This window comes from Ambystoma mexicanum, chromosome 8 (genome assembly GCF_040938575.1).
Source record: "Ambystoma mexicanum isolate Mex_15411 chromosome 8, UKY_AmexF1_1, whole genome shotgun sequence".
Taxonomy (NCBI): domain Eukaryota; kingdom Metazoa; phylum Chordata; class Amphibia; order Caudata; family Ambystomatidae; genus Ambystoma; species Ambystoma mexicanum.
In genome coordinates this window covers 1,021,202,679-1,021,225,670 of record NC_090929.1, presented here as the reverse complement: position 1 = coordinate 1,021,225,670, position 22,992 = coordinate 1,021,202,679, and the positions used below count along the sequence as shown (strand labels likewise).

Here is a 22,992-nt window from a genome sequence, read left to right as displayed (position 1 = left end):
TCGTTTATGGAGAAGCCCAATTCGAAGAGGAGGTCGATAGTTCTTTGAATGTTTGTCCTGCAAATTACTGGGGTCTCCCCCGTGATGAGCCAGTCGTCCAGATAAGGGTACACTGGGATTGCCTCCCTGCGTAGGTGTGCCGCCGCCACCGCCAGTACCTTGGTGAATACCCTTGGAGCCGAGGCTATCCCGAAGGGCAGTACCTTGAACTGGTAGTGCTGACTGTCCACCTTGAAGCGCAGATATTTTCTGTGCGCTGGGAACATGGAAATATGAAAATAGGCATCTTTCATATCCAATGTTGCCATGTAATCCCCCCTTTTTAGGAGGGGAATTACCTCTTGGAGAGTAGTCATGCGAAATTTTTGGGGCTTGACATACTTGTTTGCAGGCCGTAAGTCCAATACTGGGCGCATTGTCAAATCTTTTTTTGGCACAAGGATGTAAGTTGAATAAATACCCTTGTTTATCTGGTGTCCCGGGACGAGTTCTATCGCGTCCTTTGCGAGAAGAATTTCGATCTCTTCGAGTAGGATCTTCTGGTGGTCTAAGGAGTGTATTCTTTGTCGTAGAGGGTGGTTTCGGGGACGCTCTAGGAGTTCTATGCAGTATCCTGTGGACAGCACCCATCTGTCTGATGTGATCCCTTCCCAAGCTTGGGTGAAGATGGAAAAGGGTCCCCCTACTGGGGATGCGTGAGAAGGGACCCTGAACGGAGCGTCACTGTTTTGGTGGAGGCGTGCCCCCCTCATTTATTGGGACTGCCTCTACCCCTACCACGACCTCTTTTGTTACCCCTGCCATAACTCTGGGTAGACTGCTGGTTAGAGTTCCATGTAGTACCCTGGCCTTGGGAATAGTTTGAGCCTCTTTGGGAGTTGTGTCCGCGAGGCCAACGAAAATTGCCATTCCCTCGCTGGTTAGGGGGTTTGTTGGTTAGTTGCCCTAGGGACTTGAGTGTCTCGTACTTGGTATTCTTTAGCGCGTCCTCGGCCGCCTTTCCAAACAATAGATCCTGCTCCACCGGCTTATCTATCAATGATGCTTGGGTCTCGGCCTTGAAACCAAACTGCCGTAGTCAAGCATGCCTCTTGATGACCGTGCTTTCAGCAATTAATCTGCCGGCGTTATCCGCGGCATCAAAGGTTGATTTTAAAATGCAACCTGACACGGCTCTCCCCTCTGCCGAAATTCGTGCCAATTGGCTCTTTAAGGGTTCTGGGGCGGAGTCTATGAGAGCCGCGACTTCTTCCCATTGGTGGCAGTTGTAACTAGCCAGCAGGCTGGTGGAGTTTGCAATCCTTGCCTGGTAGACGGAAGTGGAGGCTACTTTCCTGCCCAAGCCATAAATCTTCTTGCTCTCCTTGTCGGGGGGAGCTTCGGACGATGACAAGGGTGTTCCCGCCCTCTTAAGGGTGTTTGTAACAACCAGGGAGTCGGTTTGAGATGTCCCCTTATGTATAGTGGGTCAGATTGGGCTGCCCTGAAAAGCTTTTGAATTCTGAGGTTTACTGCCCTAGTAAAATTGGGGTTAACAAGGGAAGGGTCTATCCTCCTTTGTATTGACTTAAGGATAGGGATGGCCTGGGCAACAGGTCTCCTTTCTCCCACCAGTTGCTCTGCAAAGTCCCTCTCTTCCTGAGCACCCTGGGTGTCAATGTGGAAGTGCTGTGCCGCTCTGGACAGGACCTCATTCAGGAGAGGTTGGTTGTCGACAGGGGAGTCGGTAACCGCGGGCTCTTCTCTACCGGGGAATCTACCCTGTATGTATCTGGGTCGTCCTCTTCCTCCTCCTCATCTTGGTCCTCATCATCCCCATAATAGCCTGTCCCAGTTTGTTCTTCGAACATGCCCACGTCTGGATCCTCAAAGGATGGATCTTCCTGGTATTCAGAATAGGGCTGTCTATAGAAGGGGTATGAAGATTGTGCTTCACCCCGGGACTTCCTACTTGGGGGTATTGGATCCTTCGAGCCTGAGGGAGTTGACCCTTCTGGGGTATAAGAGAGAAAGTGTTCGGAGTTCTTGGCATAGAAATCTGCCAATGATGACATCCTTGACATTACTCTGTCTATGTCATCACTGGACCATTCCCTTGAACTGGGAATAACTCTTTCCTGGAGTGTTTTCCCTGTTTTATCCTGACTAGACCTACTGGTTTGAATAGGGGTCTTAGGGACAACAGATTGAGATTTGTCCTGGCTAGACCTAATGGCCTGAACAGGGGCCTTAGGGACAGGGGACTGAGACTTTTCCGTCTGTTTAGGTGTGGAAGTAGGCAGGGACTGCTTACTTTGTTGTTTCCCCCCCTCCCCGTGGGTGGAAGAGTGTTTCCCCGACGTTAGGGCCCCATCAGAGTTTTTCGATGCCTGGCGTCGAAATTCGGGGGTAGAGTCCCTGTCTCTGGAGAGTGTAAGGGATTCGGTAGCAGCCTTACCGCTGCCTGCAGACGCCGACTCCTGGAGTGCGGCTTGGGGGTAGAGGTCGGCGTCGTCCTCCGACGACCGAACTTCAGTCACTAAGGGGAGCGAGGCACTTTTAGCAACAGTGGAGGGTTGCTTGGTGACATGAGACGATCTCGAACGCGAAGAGGACACTGACTCGGTGGACCGTTCTCTACGTGCCTCTTTCCAAGAACTCGACATGCGCGTCGAGTCTCGGTTGGACTTTTGTTTGCTGGAAGTGGTGTAGGTAGCGCTCGTGTCGCCGGGGGTCTTCCCCATAGCTGCCCTGCCGGACAACCTTCTGAGGTCGGGGAATTGCGCTTGGCTGTCCATCGACACCACATTGCCCTCGCCGTCCGAAGGTACGGCGTCGCTGCCATCGCTGAAGGCACCCTTCGCGGCCATGGCATCTTGTCGCCTGGCGTGGTGGGCCCAACGCTTTGTCGAACGGTCCTTAAGGGTCTTTGGTTTAAACCGACTGCACGCTCTACAATTCGCTTCGGGGTGGTCCCTCGGCAAGCAGAGGTTACATGTGGCGTGTGTCAACCCAAGGATACTTGCGGTTGCACTTGGGGCAAAATTGAAAGGGGGTACCCTCCATACGCACCCTATGGCAGCGGGCTGGGAGTGTAGGAAGGGAATAGTTTCTTACCTGTAACTCCATTTCTCCAGCATTGGTATCTTTCATGGATTCACATGCTTAGAATATTCCCCGTCGTCAGGCTGGGATTCCCAGCCTGACGACGGGGAATATTCTAAGCATGTGAATCCATGAAAGATCCAATGCTGGAGAATATGAGTAATGTACCTATATTAAATCAGAGTGTAGGATATGTGCCACCCCCCACTCTCCCTACTTGCACGGCCGGGTCCAGGGGACTTCCGAGGCCCAAATCCGTCGCTGTAGTCCGACGGTTGAATTTTCTCCGATCCGGCGTCGAGTGTTGATGTTCGGAGACTCGACGTATAGGTGGAATAAACGGGGAAATATATAACAATATTTGCAAAATCTGACTAAGTCAGGGAACTCCGCTCGGTGCTTCCGACCAGCATGGCGGAAAAAAAAAACAATCTGAGGGTCCTAGACGCGTGAGGGATCATGGGTACAGTGGTCGTCACACTAGGGATAGTATTACTGGCACGCCCTGTGTCGACGCTCATTTTCGAGTTTCGAAAAACAAACTAATACTCTGCAGCTTCCACTAGATGTCCGCCTATGCACAGCATGTGATCTAAGCAGATTCCACAAGCCTCAGAAATACATATACATATATATATATATATATATATATATATACATACATATCCACTAAACCAAGTCCAGTAAGTAAAGCAGTATCTAACAATATCACCCATTTGTGCAGCCAATGGGGTTGATATGCTAAGTTTTGCACCAAATGACAAACATGTCCTACTTTTTTTTTTAAATAAAAAGCTCTGGTATAGGGTTTTCTTGCCTCACAAAGTATTTCTAAACCACGATGAAGATCGTTTAAATGTTCAAATTCTATTACCTCAAGAGCCATCCTGACAAGTTCAGAACGTGTGGATTTGGGTGTGTTTTTTAATGTTCCAAGATGCTGTTCTGGAAGCAGTTTGATGGTGAATATAGTCATACGGAGTAAGTGAAGATACTGCATCTGGCGTGCCCACATGAAAACTACAGTATCACTATCATGCAATACCTCCCTGCATCATGGAACACTGAACAAGCCAACTCCATCAACATATCACCAAAAACAACCTCCTCAACCCCCTTCCAATCATGCTTCCGTCTCACCCACAGCAACGAGACTGCACTACTTCACATTCTGGATAACCTAAACATCAATGACAAAGGACACATGGTTGTCCTCGTATTCCATGGACCTCTCCCCAGCCTTTGACACCATCGACCACACCATTCGCCGAAACATCCTATTCCACAGGATTAAACTCTGGCACTTTTCCCGACTGGTTGACCTACCTTCTCACTGACAGGACACATTTTCGTCTCCAGGCACCCTATTGATCCAACCCCGCACTAGTGAAGCATGGGGTTCTAGAAGTATTCTTCCAATCTTGCTTCTTCAACCTATATATTGAATCTCTCAGACAGAGCCTTAGCAACCACAATGTCAATTTCACCAATACGCAAACAAACATACATCCAGATCTCTTGTCCCTCAACTCCACACCTTTAAAGGTAGCTTTTCCACCATCACCATCTGGATGGCCACCCAATTCCTCAAGTTTAAACCATCCATAATAGAATAACTCCTCACCCACCTGCACCCAAACCCTCCCTCAAACCCTGGATCAGAACTTTGCACGAGAACCCACACATATCCCTCTCCACACTGGTCAAATCCATGGGCTACAATATCGACTCCAGCCTATCTTTCAGACACCACGCAACTGTCGTCAAACATATAACCTGCAAATACACCTCCTACGCAAGATAAGACACATCCTTCCAGCTGAAGACTTCCACACTGCAGTTTAAGCACTAGTTCTGCCCAAGCTGGACCATCGAAACGCTCCTCTCACAGACTACCCAACAGCACCCTCATCACCCTGCAAGCCATACCGAATGCAGTAGCAAGACTCATCCTGTACTTAATTAAAAAACTCAGATCACGCCAGCTCTCTCCCAACTCCAATGGCTCCCCATATGGGAGGACATTTCTTTCAAGAGACTGCATCATCACAAACTCATCTACCTGAAAACCCCACCCTTCCTTCACAACAAATTAAAATCCATCACCCAGCACAAGCCAACCAAAACCTAGTCATTTCACTATGTAAAATAATCTACAAACAAAATCAAGCATTCACCCAGAGCCCGGAACACCAAACCAAACATCTGTACCACACACCATCACCTTCCAGAAAAGCCTCAAAACATACATCTTTCGACACACCGAATCACGCCAGAAAACAAGCCCTGCCATCCCTGGCCTATCCTGATCCTCTCGTCCTGAAACGTTTTTTCACACCCTACCTTTTCAATTTTGTAAGGCGGCCAGACCCTCTGGGAGGTGCCAGTGCTTGACAAATTCAAATAAAATAAATGAAATAGTTCACAAGTTACTACAGGAGAAACTATCTTGCACAGGAAAAGAGTCTGGGTAAACAATGCAAATGTCCTTGGCTGTTTCATCCGTAGAGCATTGCCTAGTGACTGGTTGTGGGTATCTGCGTGTGACAGTTGGGCATTTAGTGTTGGTACTTGTGAATAAATAGAATCACCATCTGTGTTAGTATGTAAGTTTATCTCCCATTCATATTCTAGTGTGAGGGACCAGCTTAGGCTGCCTGCTAGGTAGTTTATTTTAAATATCCCAAGTACATGTTCTGCCTGCAGGAGCATCTTCGTGCAGATGCACTATAATAGTCATGTGGCTCCCCAGATGTTTTGGACTACAACTCCCATGATTACTCATCGGATGTGATTACTAGGGCTGATGGGAGCTGCAATCCAAAACATCTGGGGAACCAAAGGTTGCAGACCCCTGTATTAGTGTGTGAAAGTTAGTAGCACATCTACACTGGAAAAACACATTTGTCCCTGATTTGTTCGAGGGAAACCGTGGGTAAACGGTGATCTGCACAGATTTTGAAAACCCTGAAGAAACACCACCAGAATGAGCAAAGCTTAAACACTGAAAATAGGAAACCCTAGGCATGTCCCCAACTAAAGTTTCCAGTTGATCCAAATGAACCCTGTCTTAACGAACCAGCAGACCTGCTGAATTTGCAACACATAGACATATTGGCCATTTTTTGTACCATATTATGCTCTTACTAGCCTTATCTGGTGGTGCTTACAACATTGATCCTGGGGCACCACACCACTTCCTTGAAGTGTTAACTAAATCAGGGGAATACAATGCTGTGACATATTTTGGATCTTCAGGTGAGGGACGAGACTTATTTTCTATCATAACATTAACCAACCTGCTGTAGTAGCAGCTTTCTTTTCCGTTTGACGGATTTTAAAATGGGGCTGTAGTGAAGAAAGTTTGGTTGTTCCACAGTATTCTCAAAATCCATTTCATACTCTTCTACCACATTTGGCTGTGGGTCATTACAGCAGGGCAATATATTTGCCCTGATCATCAGTGGGTGAATCAGAGACTGGTGGTTCAAAGTCTCCCAGCATTCCATAGGATAATCTATGGGGTTGTCCCCTTTTTGAGGTTCCTGCCTTTCATCTTCCTCCTCTTCACTACAGTCCCTTGTAAGTTATCTGGAAGAATGAAAACCATTTTGGAGTATTTCGGCAGGGGCTCATCCTCAAATGACAGCCTTTCTTCCTTTTAGTTGCATGACGCAGTTTTCTTTCATACAAGAGGTGTTCTTCTCCATGGTATTCTGGAGATAATTTCTAGTGATTGAATGCTGGTTGGACCGTTTTATGGTTTTTCTTACTCAGATTTGTCCTTGGAGGAGCCTATGACAGTGTTGGGTGTGCAAACTGTGTCAATGACGAGAAACAGCCTGCTTTGCCACGTCTTGGTCTGTAAGCTACCCTTGTGAAACGTTTGCATTGATGCAGTCTCCGCATGAAGTGTCTTGGTGCTGTGTGATTGTGAAAGGATATGTTAATCACTAGTGACTAATGTACTCCTAGTCCATAGTCCCCTTTCCTCCATACTGTATGGGCGTCCCTTGCTAGGGATGATGAACAACCTTTTTCACCAGAAAAAAAAGCCTTTCCCCTTTAAATTTAGATGCGCGCTGGGGCACGGCCCCGGGAGCATGCGCTCCATTGACGCCGCTCACTGGTGCCACTCAGTACCCTTAGACGCTTTTGCTATATTACAATTGCCCAATGACAGGGTTATTACGGGGAAGGCTGGTGGGAAGTATGGAGGAAAGGGGACTATGGACTAGGAGTATGTCACAATAGTGATTAACATATCATTACTCATACATCCCGTCCCCTTTCCTCCATACTGCATGGGCGATTACAACTGAATGAAGCCCTGCAGAGGAGAGTTGCCCCTCTTATGAGAGCACGTTTTTCAAAACTGCCTGGCCAAATGCTGTGCCTGATCTGGCGCTGGCGTCCAAGCAGTAGTGCTTGCAGAAGGCTGATGGAGAAGCCCAAAAAGCTCCCTTGCTGATTGTCTGCCATGGAGCGTGTCTTTGGAAGAACCGTTGCCTTGGCTCTGACAGTGTGAGCATGCATGTTTGCTGGCAAAGACATGTGCTGCCCTTCATATGCATCCTTGATGGCCATCACCATCCACCTTGCTATTGACAACTTGGATGCTTGGCCACCTGGCTTTGACCCACCGAACGTGACAAACAGGGTATCCAAATTAGCAGAAGCTCTTAGTCCTGTCCGGGTAAAATCTCAGAGCATGTCTGACATCCAGACAGTGCAGCACATTCTGTGCCTCGTCATTCGGATTCGGAAAGAATGTTGGAAGTGCCATCTCTTCATTGAGGTGAAATGATTACACAACCTTTGCGAGAAATGGAGGGTGCGCCATTAGCACCACCTTGTCCCGGTGAAATGTGGTATATGGTTCTGATGCCACTAGCGCCTGTATCTCACTGATCCTGCGGGCTGAGGTAAGGCCAACCAGGAGAGCAGTCTTTATAGTAACTTGCCTGATATCCGCTGATGACATGTGCTCGAAAGGCTTGTTGGCCAGGGTGCTCAGCACCACGTTAAGGTCCCAGATCGGGTGTGGTTGCTTGATTGGGGGATACAATCTGGTCAGACTCGCCAAGTGCTTCTTGACCACCAGATTGGAGGAGAAGAGGTAATCTCTGGAGTTTTTGTAAGCCCCTATGTCCGCCAGATAAGTACGACAGGTGTCCACCTGCACACCGGAATAAGCCAGATGTGCAAAGAGAAAGACAGCACATGGTCTAGTGCGCAAGCCAAAGGATCCATCTCGTTTGCTATGGCCCAGTGACAGAACCTGGTCCATTTGCTTCTGTGTTGACTCCTGGTGGAGCAGCTGCTTGCCCCTTGAATGAAGCCAAGTTGTCCTATGACAAGTGCAGATGTTTTAGGGTGATGTGTTGAGGAACCAAGCTGCTATGGCTAACTTCCGCAGGGCAGGATGAACCACTGTCCCTCCCTGCTGGGATAGCATGGGGTCTGGTCTCAATGCAAGGGGGAATGGAGGTTGATCCGACAGTGGGAGGAGTTCTGAGAACCAAGGTGTTGCCGGCCACCTCAGCGATATCAAGATGAGAAGATGCCTCCGCAACTCGATCTTGCAGATGACCCTGTGAATCAACGGGGGAGGGGGAAAGTATGTCCACATGTCGTTCCACTGAATCTGCCAAAGCATCCCCCAGAGAGACTCTGCCTTTTCCCATCCAGAACGCAAACTGTTGGCATCTCATGTTGATCAGGGTGGCCAATAGGTCTACCTAAAGGTGGCCCCACCTGATGATTTCCCTCAGGACACCCTTGTTCAAATGCCACTCGTAGTTGTTCACCCCCAGTCTGCTGAACCTGTCCGCCTCCAGGTTGGACTCCCCCGAGAAGTGGACTGCTGAAAGGTAAATGTTGTTTCGACAATGCCCACTCCCATATGTCGATGGACAGCCTGCAGAGGGGAGAAGACCTGGTACCCCACTGTTTGTTGATGTAATACATGTATGTGGAGGTGTCTGTCAGAATGCAGAATGTTGACGACAATGGGGAGGAACGCTTTGAGAGCAAGTCAGATGGCCATCATCTTGAGCCAGTTGGTGTTTTAGTTCCTGCTTCAACCAGATTACGTGGACACTGGTTGTCCAGGCTAGCCCCCCATCCCTCCAGGGACAGGTGCGTGGTAATAGTAACCTCCGGTAGTGGCTGTCTGAATGGCCTGCCCACTGGCAGTCTGGCCTCTGTCCTCCACCACAAGAGGTCCTGGTGAAGGTGCTGTGGTATGCCGACTAGAGCCGCTTGGGAGCCCGTTTCCCCGATTCCAAGAGGCTGTGAAATGCAGCTGCAGCCTCCTCATTTAGACACTGCCAGGAGACATGCCGCCATTATTCCCAGCAGGTGTTGGAACCACCATGCCAAAGTTACTGATCTGCAGAGGAAATGCCCTGTGGCATTCTTGATTGCCGTGCTCTTGTCCTCTGAGGGGAATCTCCTCTCCACCCTCGTATTCCAAATTAGTCCCAAGAATGTTAAAGACTGAATGGGATTTCTTGAGGTTGATGGAGAACCCCAATTCATATAGCATGTGCATAAGTGTGGTTGCTGTGCGCTGGACTCTCTTGGGCGACTCCGCTCGTACAAGCCAGTCGTCGAGATATGGGTAAAGGTGGTGGCCTTCCGCTCTGAGCAGGGCTGCCACTGCATTCATTAACCTTGTTAAGACCCTCGGGACGAATTGAGGCCAAATAGGAGTACCTTGTATTGGAAATGAAAGCCCATGATTCTGAAACGTAGAAATGAACAATGGGGCTGCCAAATCGGGTCATGCAGGTAAGCATCCTTCAGATCCAGGGAGCATATTGTTTCTCCCACATAGTGTCTCCGCCATCAGCACTGGCATAACCATCTTGAACTTTGAAGGGGCAGGGAAAGGTTCAATGTTGAAAGGTCCATGACAACTCGCAGGCCAACCTGGTTCTTTTTCTGTATGTCAAAGATACAGGAGTAGACACCCATGCCTCGCTGCGAGGTTGGGACCTCTTCCACTGCCTGACTCGCTATGAGTGAGCCGATCTCTGCCAGGGAAGAGAAGATGGAAGAATGGGTAGGCAGAAGACAGAGGAAACCACAGAGATAATCCATGGGTCCGCCAGGCCTGAAAAAGAAGGGCAAGCCTGCCCCCCACTGGAGAACTGTGAATATGGATGGCACCATCACTGTTGCTTCCCTTCTGAGGTTGGTGCCTGGGAGGGGTACTGGAAGAACCCCTTATGCAACAATTTGTGCTGCTTTCGTCTGTGCTGGCTGGGCGACCTGTCCGTCTGCCTAGTACAGTGCTCCTGGAAGTAGATGAATGGAACAAGTCTCCTCCCTCGAACGGCAGGTCGAGAATGCAATCCTGCACGTCAGGATTAAACTTGATTGCCTTAAGCCATGTGGTGGTCCTCATATCAGTGGCCACGCATACAGCCCTGCCTGTGGTGCATGTTCCACTGTCTACTCCATGATGTCCTGGGCCACTATCTTCGCCCCTGCCAGACCTGCCTTGAATCTCGCCTGACTGTGCACCGGAAGCGCGGGAAGGAATTTTGCCTTCTCCCTCCATGGTTTTTGGTTCACGGCAGCTAGCAGGGCATCAGCATTAGCCTGACACAGTAGCATTCAAATATATCTTTTTCCCATGGGCCTCTAGGAGTTTTTCTTCCTTGCCTAGGAGGGCCGAAGTAGGTGTAGATGTGGAGGCTTTGCATAAAATGAAACTGCCGCAATAACCGAAGAGTGAGGCTGCGGGTGCACCGACAGAAAGAGGGAGTCCCTCAGCCTGCTGATATTTTGGCATCTAGGCACTTGTTTGTAGGCTGTATAGAGTGGGCTTTTATCAAGCCCTTCGTTGCTAGGGAGTCCATCTTTTTGCAACCGAATACTTGTTTTGGTGGTTGACCGGATGGTAAGCACCTCTGCCAAGTCTCCCGCCTCTGGTTGCTGAACCTGCAGCTGCTGGATCCTCAGGTACGCCGCCATACCAGCCAGCCTTTCATGGAAGGCCCTAGCTGAGGAAGAGGTGTCTTGATCCTCCTCATCGTCCGTGTCCCCCGCTGAGTCTTGCAGGTTTGGGCCTGTTGTTGGAGTGCTGGGGGGTGCTGTGGGCAGTTGTGGTGTGCTGAAGGGTTGCGCCTGGGGTGGGGCCACTGCGGCACCTGGCGTACTGCAGGAACCTGGTCCTGCACTGGTACCCACTGGTAACTGTGTATGAACCAAGACAGGAGATTGCATGTGTGCTGCCGGGAGCATGAATAACCCCTCTGTGTATAGTCCACATTTGAGGCCACCTCATGAGCATGAGTAATTTCTCTAAAAACCTGTCCTTGCATGCTGTTGAAGTGCGTTCCTGCGTGGGTCCCTGATCCTGTACCTTTTGCTGTGCTCTCCCCGCACCTTGTCTCAGGCAGCCGGGGTCTGTGTATCACCCCTGCGTGTTAGGAGGTGACTGGCGTTGAACAATCCCACATGGTGCGCACTGCAAGCTCTATGCACTGGAATGGTGAGGCTCAGGAATGCGGAGCCATCTTGTCTGGCCGGTAGGCCATCTTGCCTGGACTGCGCCATATGCTTGCTGCATGACTAGCGTCGTACTGGGACCAGACTTTGCCTGCTTGCTTGACTGCAAAGGCTTAGACCTGGGAGGCGGATTGCCCTTGGCCATGCTGCTGGTAGTGCATTTAGTACTGCGTTTAGGCACCCCCTCGGGTTTACTGCCGGTATCAGAGCTAAGTCCCTCAGGGAGATCCCTGGTATCAGAGCCTTGTGCCCCCCTCAGCGACGGGACCGGGAGGATTCTTGGACCCCTCAGCCGTACGGCCGGTAACTCGTAGAGCCTCGGTCCCATTGCTGGTAGTAGAGCCTGGAAGGCCCCTCCCACTTGGATGCTTCCCAGGGAAGTAGTTGCACCGGGCACCTACCATTATCCTGGTCTTCCTCCTGAGGTTCTCTTTGATGTGTTCTGGTGGTGATCTTGAGAACAGCTCTCTCCGCAACACCCCGCTAACTATACTATACAGTATGGTAAGGCAGGGGTTGCGGGGGGGGACACCCCCGCAGCTCACCCGACCGAAAGTTAAAAAATAAATAAATAATTTTTAAAAAGGACCCTGCGGCGCCGGTTCCCTATCATGGAAGTGAAAGGGAACCGGCGCTGCAGGGACAGCACGTCAGAAGGAAAGGTTAGTAGGGTGTGTTTGAATCTGTGGGATTTTCAATGGATGTCTGCATAGGAAATGTACAAACATGTTTGTGTTGCGTACATTTCCCATGTGGTCATTTGCATCACAGGAAAATCAGCTGCAGAGAAATCACACAGATACATAGAAAGTGTAGCCATGTCGATGCTCTAATACAAACAAGTTATACAGCTCCACACCAACCACTAAATGGCGGCCTATGCAAAACAAGCCTGAATAAACAGATTCACAAGCCACGGAAATAAACAAACGGGACAGTTGCCATCATAGAAATATGAATGCTTAAGGTGTGCACCTGTGAATTTGTGTATTGGTTTCTGGGGCATAATCAGGCAATACTGTCAAGTAGACAAAAACAGATCCATGGTCAAAAACATGCTTTTCTTTAGGGCATGAAGTTGCATGATTATTTGCTGCCTAGCGTGCTTTCATAAATATTCACATTGACCAGAGCTAAATGTGCAGGGGATGTCCAGTCCCCGCAGGGGACACTAGGGGGACAGCCTGCATAGCGGGCTGTCCTTCTGGTCGACCCCCCCCGCCCCCCCCCACAACCTCCCCCAGGGGTACTGACACCTTGCCTCCTCCCTGGGAGGAAGGGGCGTCCCTCGGGCCCAGCCACATCCGGCTGGGATCCGGGAGTAGTTATAAGGCTTGGGGGAGGCTCAGCTCATTCTCTTTTTGCAGCCCCCCACCTGAAGTTGAATTCCTTCCTGTTGCAGCCCTGGATGAACGATATAGACAGCGCCAACAACGGGTTTCTGTGGAAAGGATCGGCAGGGGATTAAGTAATATCGGCAATAGGTGGGGTAGAGGGGGTCCGGCACGGTAGGTGCCCGACCTCACTGGGTGCCTTTAGGGCGTTTGCAGAGGGGTGTGTTGAACTGTGCGACTTAAGCAGGTTTAGGTGATTTTGCAGGCACTGAGGGGATCATAAGGAGGTGCAAGTCATTGCGGGTCGACTTACCCGCTGAAAGGGTTTCCTGCTTCGCTTGCACGTAGCTGTAATGTGGTTGCAAGTAGGTTGTGAGTGGGGTCTTGTATAGTGCAGCACCTCTGGTTTCAGGGTCACTGGAATGTCTGAAGGGACCAGGTGTTCGTTGTTGGTAAGATAGCTCAGCAGATGGAGCACTGGTGGATGGCACACGGCCTGGATTCACTTTAGTTTTTCAGCTACAGTAGGTGAGCGTCTTAATGAAATTTTACGCTAATGTGACATCATTGGGGGAGGAGGGGGTGGGACATGGTGCACTCATTGAGTACAAGCCTTAAGTAAAAGATTAATGACAAGTTACTCACCGTAGTGACTAACGTACTCTTACTGCATACTGCATGGGCGTCCCTCTTAGGGATAGGAGACAGAACCTTTTTCACCAGAAAAAAAATAATCTTTTAAATTTAGAGGTGCGCACTGGTACGGCCATGGGAGCATGCGCTCCCCTGACACCGCCCACCGACGCTCCTCCTCAGTACCCATAGACGCATCGACAATATTACCATTGCCTAATGACACCAGTTTTATTAGGGGGGAGGATGGTGGGACGTATGGAGTAAAGGGGGGACTAAGGACTAAGAGTAGGTTAGACACTACGGTGAGTAACTTGTAATTACCCCTACATCCCCAGTCCCCTTTCCTCCATACAGCATGAGCGATTACAACTGAATGTAGCCTGAAGGTGGAAAGGAGACCCTCCTTAAGAAAACAAGTTCCTTAATACTGCCTGCCCAAATGCCACGCCTAACCTAGAGCCGGCATCCAAACAGTGCTTGCAAAAAGCAGAGGGAGTGGCCTATGTGGCCGCCCTGCTAATTACCTGCCACGGAACTTGTCTCTGGAATACGGCCGCCGTGGCCTTGGCACCAATAGCGTGGGCATGCATGTTTGCAGGAAGTGGCTTGTGCTACTCCTCATAGGCCTCCTTAATGGCTGCAACCATCCATCTTGCTATGGATGCCTTGGAAGCCTTATGACCTGGCCTTGACCCACAAAAGGTGATAGAGCCTCAGATTTGCGAAAACTCCTGGTTCTGTTCAGAAAGAACTTAAGCGCTCGGCTAAGATCTAAACAGTGCAGGACCCTCTGAGCATCGTCCTTGGGGTCCGGAAAGAAAGTGGGGAGAACCATCATCTCGTTGAGGTGAAACGCCGAGACTACCTTCGGTAAGAATGCAGGGTGCGTTCTGAGGACCACCTTGTCCTTATGAAAGGTAGTGTATGGCTCAGATGCCACCAGAGCTTGGATCTCGCTGACACGCTGTGCACACTAAAGACCCACCAAAAGGGCTGCCTTCATGGTGACAAGCCTGATGTCCACGGATACCATTGGCTCAAAGGGTTTATGTGCCAAGGCGCCCAACACTATGTTGAGGTCCCACACGGGGTATGGCTTCTTGATGGGGGGGTGGGGGGCGTAGAGCCTGGTGAGGCCCATCTGATGTCTTAACCACCGGATTGGCGGACGAGAAAACGTCGTCCTGCGAGATTCGGTAGGCTCTGATGGCCGCCAGATAGGTGCAGCATGTGGATCTGCACTCCAGAGTGTGCGAGGTGTGCTGAGAATGACAGCACATCGTCCAGTGAGCAAGTGAGAGGGTTGACCTCCTGAGCTTCGGCACAGTGGCAGAACCTAGCTCACTTGCTCTTGTACTGACTTCTAGTAGCATCACCCCTAGCCCCCTGAAGTGATGTCGAGGTTAGCCTGCGAGAGACGCAGATGCTTCAGCGTGACCTGTTCAGGCACCACGCTGCAACGGCTAACTTCTGAGTGGTGGGTGAATCATCATGCCCCCCTGCTGCGACAGGAGAGGAGCTGGGCCCTGTGGAAGGTGCATCAGAGGCTGATCTGACATGCTGAGTAGCTCCGAGAACCATGGCCTCGCCGGCCACCACAGAACTATCAGAATGATGCAGAGGTGGCGGGACTCTTATCTTGCAGATCACCATGTGTACCAGTGGAGTGGGAGGGAAGGCCTAGGCGTTCATGCCGTTCCTCTGCATCTGTAGCGCATCGCCAGAGAGCCTAGACCCTGACCCTACTAGGATGCAAACTGAGGGCACTTCCTGTTGAACCAGGTGGCGAAGAGGTCCACCTGAGGAGGACCCCATCTGTTGACGGATCCTTTAATTGCCATTCGTAATGGTCTGCCCCCAGCTTGCTGAGCCTGTCCGCCTTCAGGTTCGACTCCCCAGGGAAGTGGATCGCTGTCAAGTGAACGTCGTTCGCCAGGTCCCATTCCCAGATGTTGGCCGCCAGGGTGCATAGAGGGGACCTGGTGCCACCCTGCTTGTTGAGGTAGTACATGCCGGTTGAATTGTCTGTCTGAATGGGGATCCTTTTGCCGCTGATGAGCGATAGGAAGGCCTTGAGAGCCAGCCAGATGGCCTTCAGCTCTAGCCAATTAATATGGGCCTCCTGTTTCTGAAGGGACCAAACTCTGTGGACGCTGTGGTTGTTCAGGGTCGCTCCCCAGCCCTCCAAGGACAAGTCTGTCCTAAGGTGGCAGTCCGTGCTCCACCAGACTAGGTCTTGGTGTAGGAAGGGAGGAATGCTGATGAGTTCCACCTGTGAACCCTGCTCCTGATTCCATGAGGCTGCGAAGTGCAGCTGCAATCCCCCCATTTTCAGTCTTGTGTAAGGTACTGCCAGGCCGCCATGATACCCAAGAGGTGCTGGTAACACCATGCTGTGGTCACCTCTCTGCTGAGAAAATTATTTGTGGCCTTCTTGATGGCTGCAATCTTGTCCTCCGAGGGAAACACTCTCCTATCTCGTATCCCAGATGAGGCCCAAGAACGTTAGCCTCTGCGTCGGTTCAAGCAAAGCTTGCGGTGTAAGCGCGTTGCACACAGCACAGCCTTCCCAGCCGTGGTGAGGGCCAAGGCAGCGGAGGTACAGGGCATGGGGTCAGAAGTGGGGAAGTGCCCCTTATAGGCTGGACAACTGCTGAAGCCTGAGGACGTCGACAAGCGCCAGGCAGAGGACAGCGTGGCGCCAGAGGACAGAGTACCTGTTTAAAGATTAGAAGACAGTATCCGAGAAATAGCGCATGGAATTACAAGGCCGAAGTCAAACCCAGGAGCGCTGGTGAGAGCATTCTGTTCCGGTCGACGCAGAAAAGAGGACTGGAGAGTGGCACCGGTAGGCGAAGTCAGGGGAGCACATGCTCCCAGGGTCGCACCCCTGCGCGCCTCTAAATTTAAAGGGGAAGATTTTTTCTGGTGAAAAAGGTTCCGTCTCCGTCCCTAGGAGGGACGCCCATGCAGTATGGAGGAAAGGGGACTGGACGTAAGAGTACCAGCCTTGATTGAGGGCAGTAAAAGGTATGGACCTTAGATTGCTTTGGTGGTACACCTCTTTACCGAGCAAAAAGAGTTGCTGTGCACACGCGTTAACAGGTTTTTGTAAAACAGTGCATTCGAATGAAAGGTTACTACTACCCTATAGCGATTAACAAGGACATGTGTCAGATGGCGGACTTCGCGCCGCCAAGTGTACTGGATGGTAGGGTGTGCTTTCTGTGGCTAAGTTGGCAATTCGGGCAGCCGTTGGCCCCCAGAGCCCTGTAGAGGAAAATGTATGTGCGCGCCCATTTCGCAGGCTTTTAGTAAAATATAGTGAGGCAGTGTTGTGAGCACCATGAGTGTTCATGACATCGTGAAGGAACTTTTGTGGTTAAGGAATTAATAGTTCTAGGATACAGAAAGAAAAATGGTATAAAGGGTGGTAGATGGGGTCTGCAGCCATCGGGTCTGGCGGGATGATGCCCGGTCTGCGTACTTGACCCGCGAGGGGCACATTGTGTGGGGGCGCTGTACTTTTAAAGTGGGATGGTGATAAAGCACAGCAGGATGTTTGCTGCCATCGTCGAGTTTTTGAGGACACGTCAGGGAATATGTTAGCATCAGAGAAGAGGTGGGCACGTTTAATATCATAGTTGAGAAGACAGCAGTTGTAATGGGATTTCCCCTCAACCTATTAAGCTATTAACAGTGCTCCAGATAGGATTTAGGAGTAGGAGGAATTTTTCCTAGTTTTGTTGGGAGTCTTTTCTCTAACTATTTTTATGTTTTGGGAGCATTTGCCTAGTTTTAGGGAAAAGTAGCCAATGCACCCCTTATCCGTAGAGCGGGCCATTGGTGAAATCATATAATCATGTCATTTTTGCTTGAACACTGCCGCAGCTCCTTGAGCTGGCATGCTGTAGTACCTTCCGGCCTGGTTCTATACATTTTATAATTGCACACTAATGCATTTTTTGCTGTATAATGTGGGGATGCATGAAGGGGTTGAGTTCCGGCTGGATTACATACTGCACTGCGGGTTGAGCGAGTAAAATTATAGAGTGGAGGTTTGGTGCTTCAGTACCCCACAAGTTACATGGTATGGTTTTGTCTTGCGAAGTGTGCTGAATTATTTTCATGCACAGACTGTTGCAAACACCCCTGCAGTAAGACGACGGCAAGGCAGTGGGCTGTCTGGGTAGCAGCCTGGACCACAATTGAAGAAGATAGAACTATATAGATTTTCAGGTGTATTTAGGAGTAGCTTGTATTTGCGTTTATCAGTTAGGAACACTTATAACCGAATTGACTTGTTGGCTATAGAAGGCACCTTGTGCAGCCAACCTTTACTTATAACCACCAGGTTGAGTAAGATACAAAAGCAGTTAGAAGGGTGTAAAAGAAAACACACATAACCTCATTCGTGGTCCTCGCGGGATGTTTAAAACCAAGCTACACTGAAGTTATGTTAGAGTGACATGTTATTAATAAGGATTTGCATGGGTGCACTTTGCTGCAACAGTGGTTTTGAAAAGCAATGTTGGGAGAATGATGGGCCTTGAGAAGGGAATTATTTTGTCAATCGCACAGCTGTTGAAAATATTTGCTTAAATGTTTATCCATTTGGGTGCCTGCATATTTATTTATTTATTTATTAAATTTATATAGCGCGCAGGCAGCCCAGGGGCATTGTGGCACTGTTACTTGCAAGGAAGACTTAGTTACAATGTGAGCAGGTTGTGCCTTGGGTTACAGTAAGGCAGTGACCTGTGATCAGATATATCACATAATACATCATACAATACAATTATGAGGGCTAGGCCATGTAATTGTTAGATGAACAGGGTCGTTTTCAGGGTTTTCCGAAAGGCGGTCAGTGAGGGTTCAGAGCGCAGGGAGCTAGGGAGGGTGTTCCAGTGTACGGCAGCGAGGTACGGGAAACTGGAGCCCCCTGCTCTGGTCCTTTTTACCCTGGGTACTGAGAGCATGCTAGCATAGGGGGCTCTAGTGGGTCTTGTGGAGGAGACCAGGTGGATCCTCTGCGAAAGGTACATTGGGGCTGCAAGATGGACACATTTGTGGGTGATGCTTAGGGCCTTGAATAGGATCCTCTCCTTTACGGGGAGCCAGTGGGAAGCTTTTCTGGCAGCGGTGATGTGCTCTCTCTTGGCAATGCCTTGTGCAGCGCGTAGGGCACTGTTCTGTATTACTTGGAGCTTCTCAAGATTTTTGTTGGAGGTCCCAAGGAAAAGAATATTGCAGTAGTCAAGTCGCGAGCCGGTTATGGCCCTGGCTATATTAGTGCAGGTGTCTTTTGACAGATAAGGTCTGATTGCGTTAAGGAGTTTTGCATGGTAAGCGGCCGAGGAGGCAATGGCGTTTACTTGTCTGGTCATGGATAGATTGGAGTCTAAGTAGACGCCTAGTGTTTATGAGCAGAGGATTTATTAAGAGAGGAGCAGCATGGAATGGATAGCAAGTTTACATAATATTTCTCTACGGATGACGTTAGCAAGGATCCTATATATTAAGTGAGCTAGCTCTGGCTCAGCATGTCGATCATTGCTGAGTGCATATTGTAATAGACCAGAGGACTTGCTGGGCATGCTAGGTGTCGGAAGTGTCTGCCGAGTACGTATAATAGAAAAGTATGATTCCCTCCCTACCTTCGCCCTGCATTTTGAGAGCCGCGGCCTAGTCAAGGTCCAGCGAGTGTCTTATTACCCCCTCTTTCTCAAACCCCCATCCCCTCTTTGCATGGTTGCACCTAGAAACACCTGGGTACCGGCGAGTAATAAATGACGTAATCATATCTTATCATTGAGGGACACCGAGGAGACGTCAGGTTAATACTGGTGTTGCACATTGAGTTACGTTCTGTTCCCATCATTTTAGGTTGGTGAGAAATGACAAAAGAAGGGTCACCAGACATATCCGCCAGCATCGAATTTGGTTCCAACAGCTGGAGTAATAACTAGTGTGAGGATCAGGCCATATTGTGGGCCGTGTTCCAGTAGAAAAAGCGCAGTAAGGGTAAGAAGTGGGCAACAAACAAAAGATTAGGAGGCAGGAGGTGCCTACACACTGGCAGGTTGTTCAGGCCCAGATCTGCTGGCCTGTAACTTCAGACTCCCCCCCCCCCCCCCAAACGAAATACCTACTAAAGCACCACCAAAAAGGAAATGGGCAGCGTGTAAATCAAGGTGTAAGGTTTTAATGCTCATGTCACAACCATTGTTATCACAGGTGGCAGGCAATCCCGCCGGGCAACCTGCTGAAGAGCAGCAGGCGATTCTGCCAACAATAGGTGAGTTTGCAGAGATAGGTGGTGCTGTGATCTCACAAACAGGTAACCACTTGGACATTGGGGCGGTAAATGAGCTACCGACAGGTAATGATTCTGATAATGATAAAGTTAGTAAGGCATTAGAAGAAATGTTGATTATTGCGACGAGTGGTGCAGCAACCTAGGGAAGGGGCCAGCAGCGACACCTCAGGAAGAGTTTCGGAGGGCCCCTCAGAGCCTGCTGCGATCATTGGGAGCATGGGGGCCCAGGCCCAGGTGTCTGCCACACCGGGGATTGCGGCACAAGTACACCAGCAGGGAGCCACAGGTGTGGAGGACTTGATTGCGCAGGGAGAAGGTGAAAGGGGGGGTAGCGGCTCCAGCATTAGCTTTAGTGGAGGTGGGGGGGGTACCCCCTTAGTAAGCATTGCAGCTTTAGTGTTTGGTAGGTCCACCTTCGCATGGCATATTCCTAGGCGAGTGAAAGAACGGATTTGGGGAAGGGAATATTTTTGACATTCTCATTATCGGTAGAGATGGAATGGATGGATATTACGGTTAGCAAAGGACAAGAAAAGGCAAAAAAAGGAATAGGCCTGAGGAGAACATAGTAAACTGGAACAGGGCTTTCTCTTTGTTAGCAGTAGTACTGATGGAGAAATACCCATAGCTGGGGCCTGCTTTATGGAAATACAGGGACACCATTGTAAATGAACAAAGGAGGTATGGCTCCACAGGATGGATGGATTACGACAGGGATTTCAGATCCAAAAGCTCAATGGTCCAAGAGATGACATGGAACCAGAAGGACAGAGGGCTGGGTTTTATTTATGGGTGGTAAGGACAGAGCCAGTAAGGCAACTGTCGAGGTGTCAAAGGAGACTCAGAAGCCAGGGTACGGTAAGGATGAGCCCAACTATGAAACAGGCTGGCAGCCCTTTCATCAAGGTCCCTCAGCACCAAGGTGGAATGATCAGGGACACAGGGGTTTTGGTTCTGGATAGGCCTGCACATCATTTAACAAGGGGTTTTACAGTTGGGGCACAAGGTGGCGATTTGCACATCATTGCTCAAAGTGTGGGGGGTGGGGTGGGAGGGGGGGGGGGGGGGGGGAAGTCACCCAGTTGCAAGATGCTTCAATTCAGAGGGCGAGGGCAGGAGCAGAGAGCAACACAAAGGTGCTCAATAGATGAATGTGTGAAAAGGAACCTCCCCAGTGGGAAAAATGGTACGGCAAGACTTTAAAAATGTTGTCCAGAGGAGTAGGAGTGTGAGTTACGATTTAAGAATTTTTATTGTCCGGCATACTTGCAGTGCACATACTAACGGTTTATGTGCCATCATTTGAATGGAGATATTTGAGGATGAGGACCGCCTCTGCTTTGTCTCTAGAGTAAGGGCCATGCCCACTGCTGAAGGGCCCAGAAGTTTGGTAAGGTGTGGGATGCTCCCACGGGTTACAGGCTCAGCAGTAAGGTTGGATAGCAATCAAAATATGGCAGAGACAAGCTTACATTAAGAAGTATGGATTGCAGTAGGCCAAGTGAAGCCACGGGGAAGTACTTTGCATACTGCCATAAAATACTAAAATAACGCAACACAAGCCTAGGCGGTACACAGACCGAAAGCGCAAAACTTGTTATGACCAAGTAATTGTTTTCAGGCTTTTGCACCAGGTGGAATGGACACCTGAAAGGGGTGGTTGGTGAGTATATTGGCCCAAAAACCCAGGCCCAGTGTGGAGGGAGTCCTGACCTGGTGGCCAGACACCAGAGGGGGGCCGTCCTCACAAGAACAGACACATTAGTTATTCATACAAAGGTTAAGGGAGTGACTGACCTTGCAGTCAGACAGCATGAGGCAAATGTTTCCTCTGGGTTGCTTTCACAGCTTTCAATGGGCAGGATGAATGAAACGGGGAGCATGTATGCAGTTATGTAAGGTTGGTACCTTACATAACTATGGGGTGTGGGGGGGGCCCCCGCCAAAGTGTGGCGGAGTAACGGGGCGGTCCTAGCCAGGGAGGAGTTTGACGCTGCGGTTGTGGCTGTGGGCGGTTTCCAGATGGGCGCACTAAAGCCAAATTCGGACGACGGGCACCAAGTCCTTTATTGACATTTGGGACTCCTCGTCAACAAGGTTCAGTGTTCACGAAGAATGACTGCTTGGCAGTTTATAATCAGAAGCGGGGATGTCTGCGACTCTGCAAACCGGAAGTGATAAGTGTCTGCGGGAACTATAAGATAATGACAATCCCGACAGACCAATGGGCTACCTTAGAAGTCTAAGGTGATGTGACTTTACTTAAGGCTGGGACAGCCCCCAAAATGTTGTAGGACTCTAATAAATGTGATTTATTTTGTGTTTCCAAATATACACCATTTGTCCTTGTGTTTCTTTAGGTATGTGTAACCATTGCATGAGATCTTATAGCCCGTAGGGCGAGGGGGAAGCTAATGAGGGATGCCCCCCCCCCAACAAATAGCACAGTAACAGTGGCTTCATCCAATATCACAACATGGCAGAGTCCAGCTTTAAACTGAAAACTCTGGTGTAAAGTAACAAGCCGTAGTTCACTGTGTAAGCATTATCTTGCTATGTGGTGTTTACTGTACTTTGGGTTCTACATGGCACTATGGAGGTGTCGAGATTTATACCACTGGTCCAAACCCGGTTATTCTGGCATATTGTGAAGCAGGCAGTAACTAGACAACATCTGGTGGTAAAGAACATATGTTTCTTAGCACAAAAGTGTTTGTTTTACGTCTTTGGTGTAAATAACATTCCATGTAATTGAAAATAGCCTTGTAAAAATTGCTACTCTAATGCAATGGATTACCAGTACCAAATATATTTGGCAAACAACGTATGCGTGCTCTGGTTACTACTGAGCACCATGATTGTGAATATAGTCTATGAAAAGAAAGCGCACTTTTACAATGTCCCCATATTCCCCTTTACGGGCACACACCCACTTTAACAGAGCACTGGCCAAGCAATGAATTCCCAGACACCTTTACAAAACTCCACACGTTACGCTGCAAAATATACATAGTGATTTAGAAAATGTGTGTTTGTAGACTGCTACAAGACAATGGTTTCAATTAGCACAGCAGTGCTACTCTGGTCTATAGATTT

General features: G+C 49.6%; 1 protein-coding gene across 2 annotated transcripts in view; it reads right to left on the bottom strand.

Moving 5' to 3' along the window:
- VCL (vinculin) overlaps positions 1-22,992 on the bottom strand; it is a 751,821-nt gene that overhangs the window by 70,587 nt on the left and 658,242 nt on the right. The window lies entirely within an intron of this gene.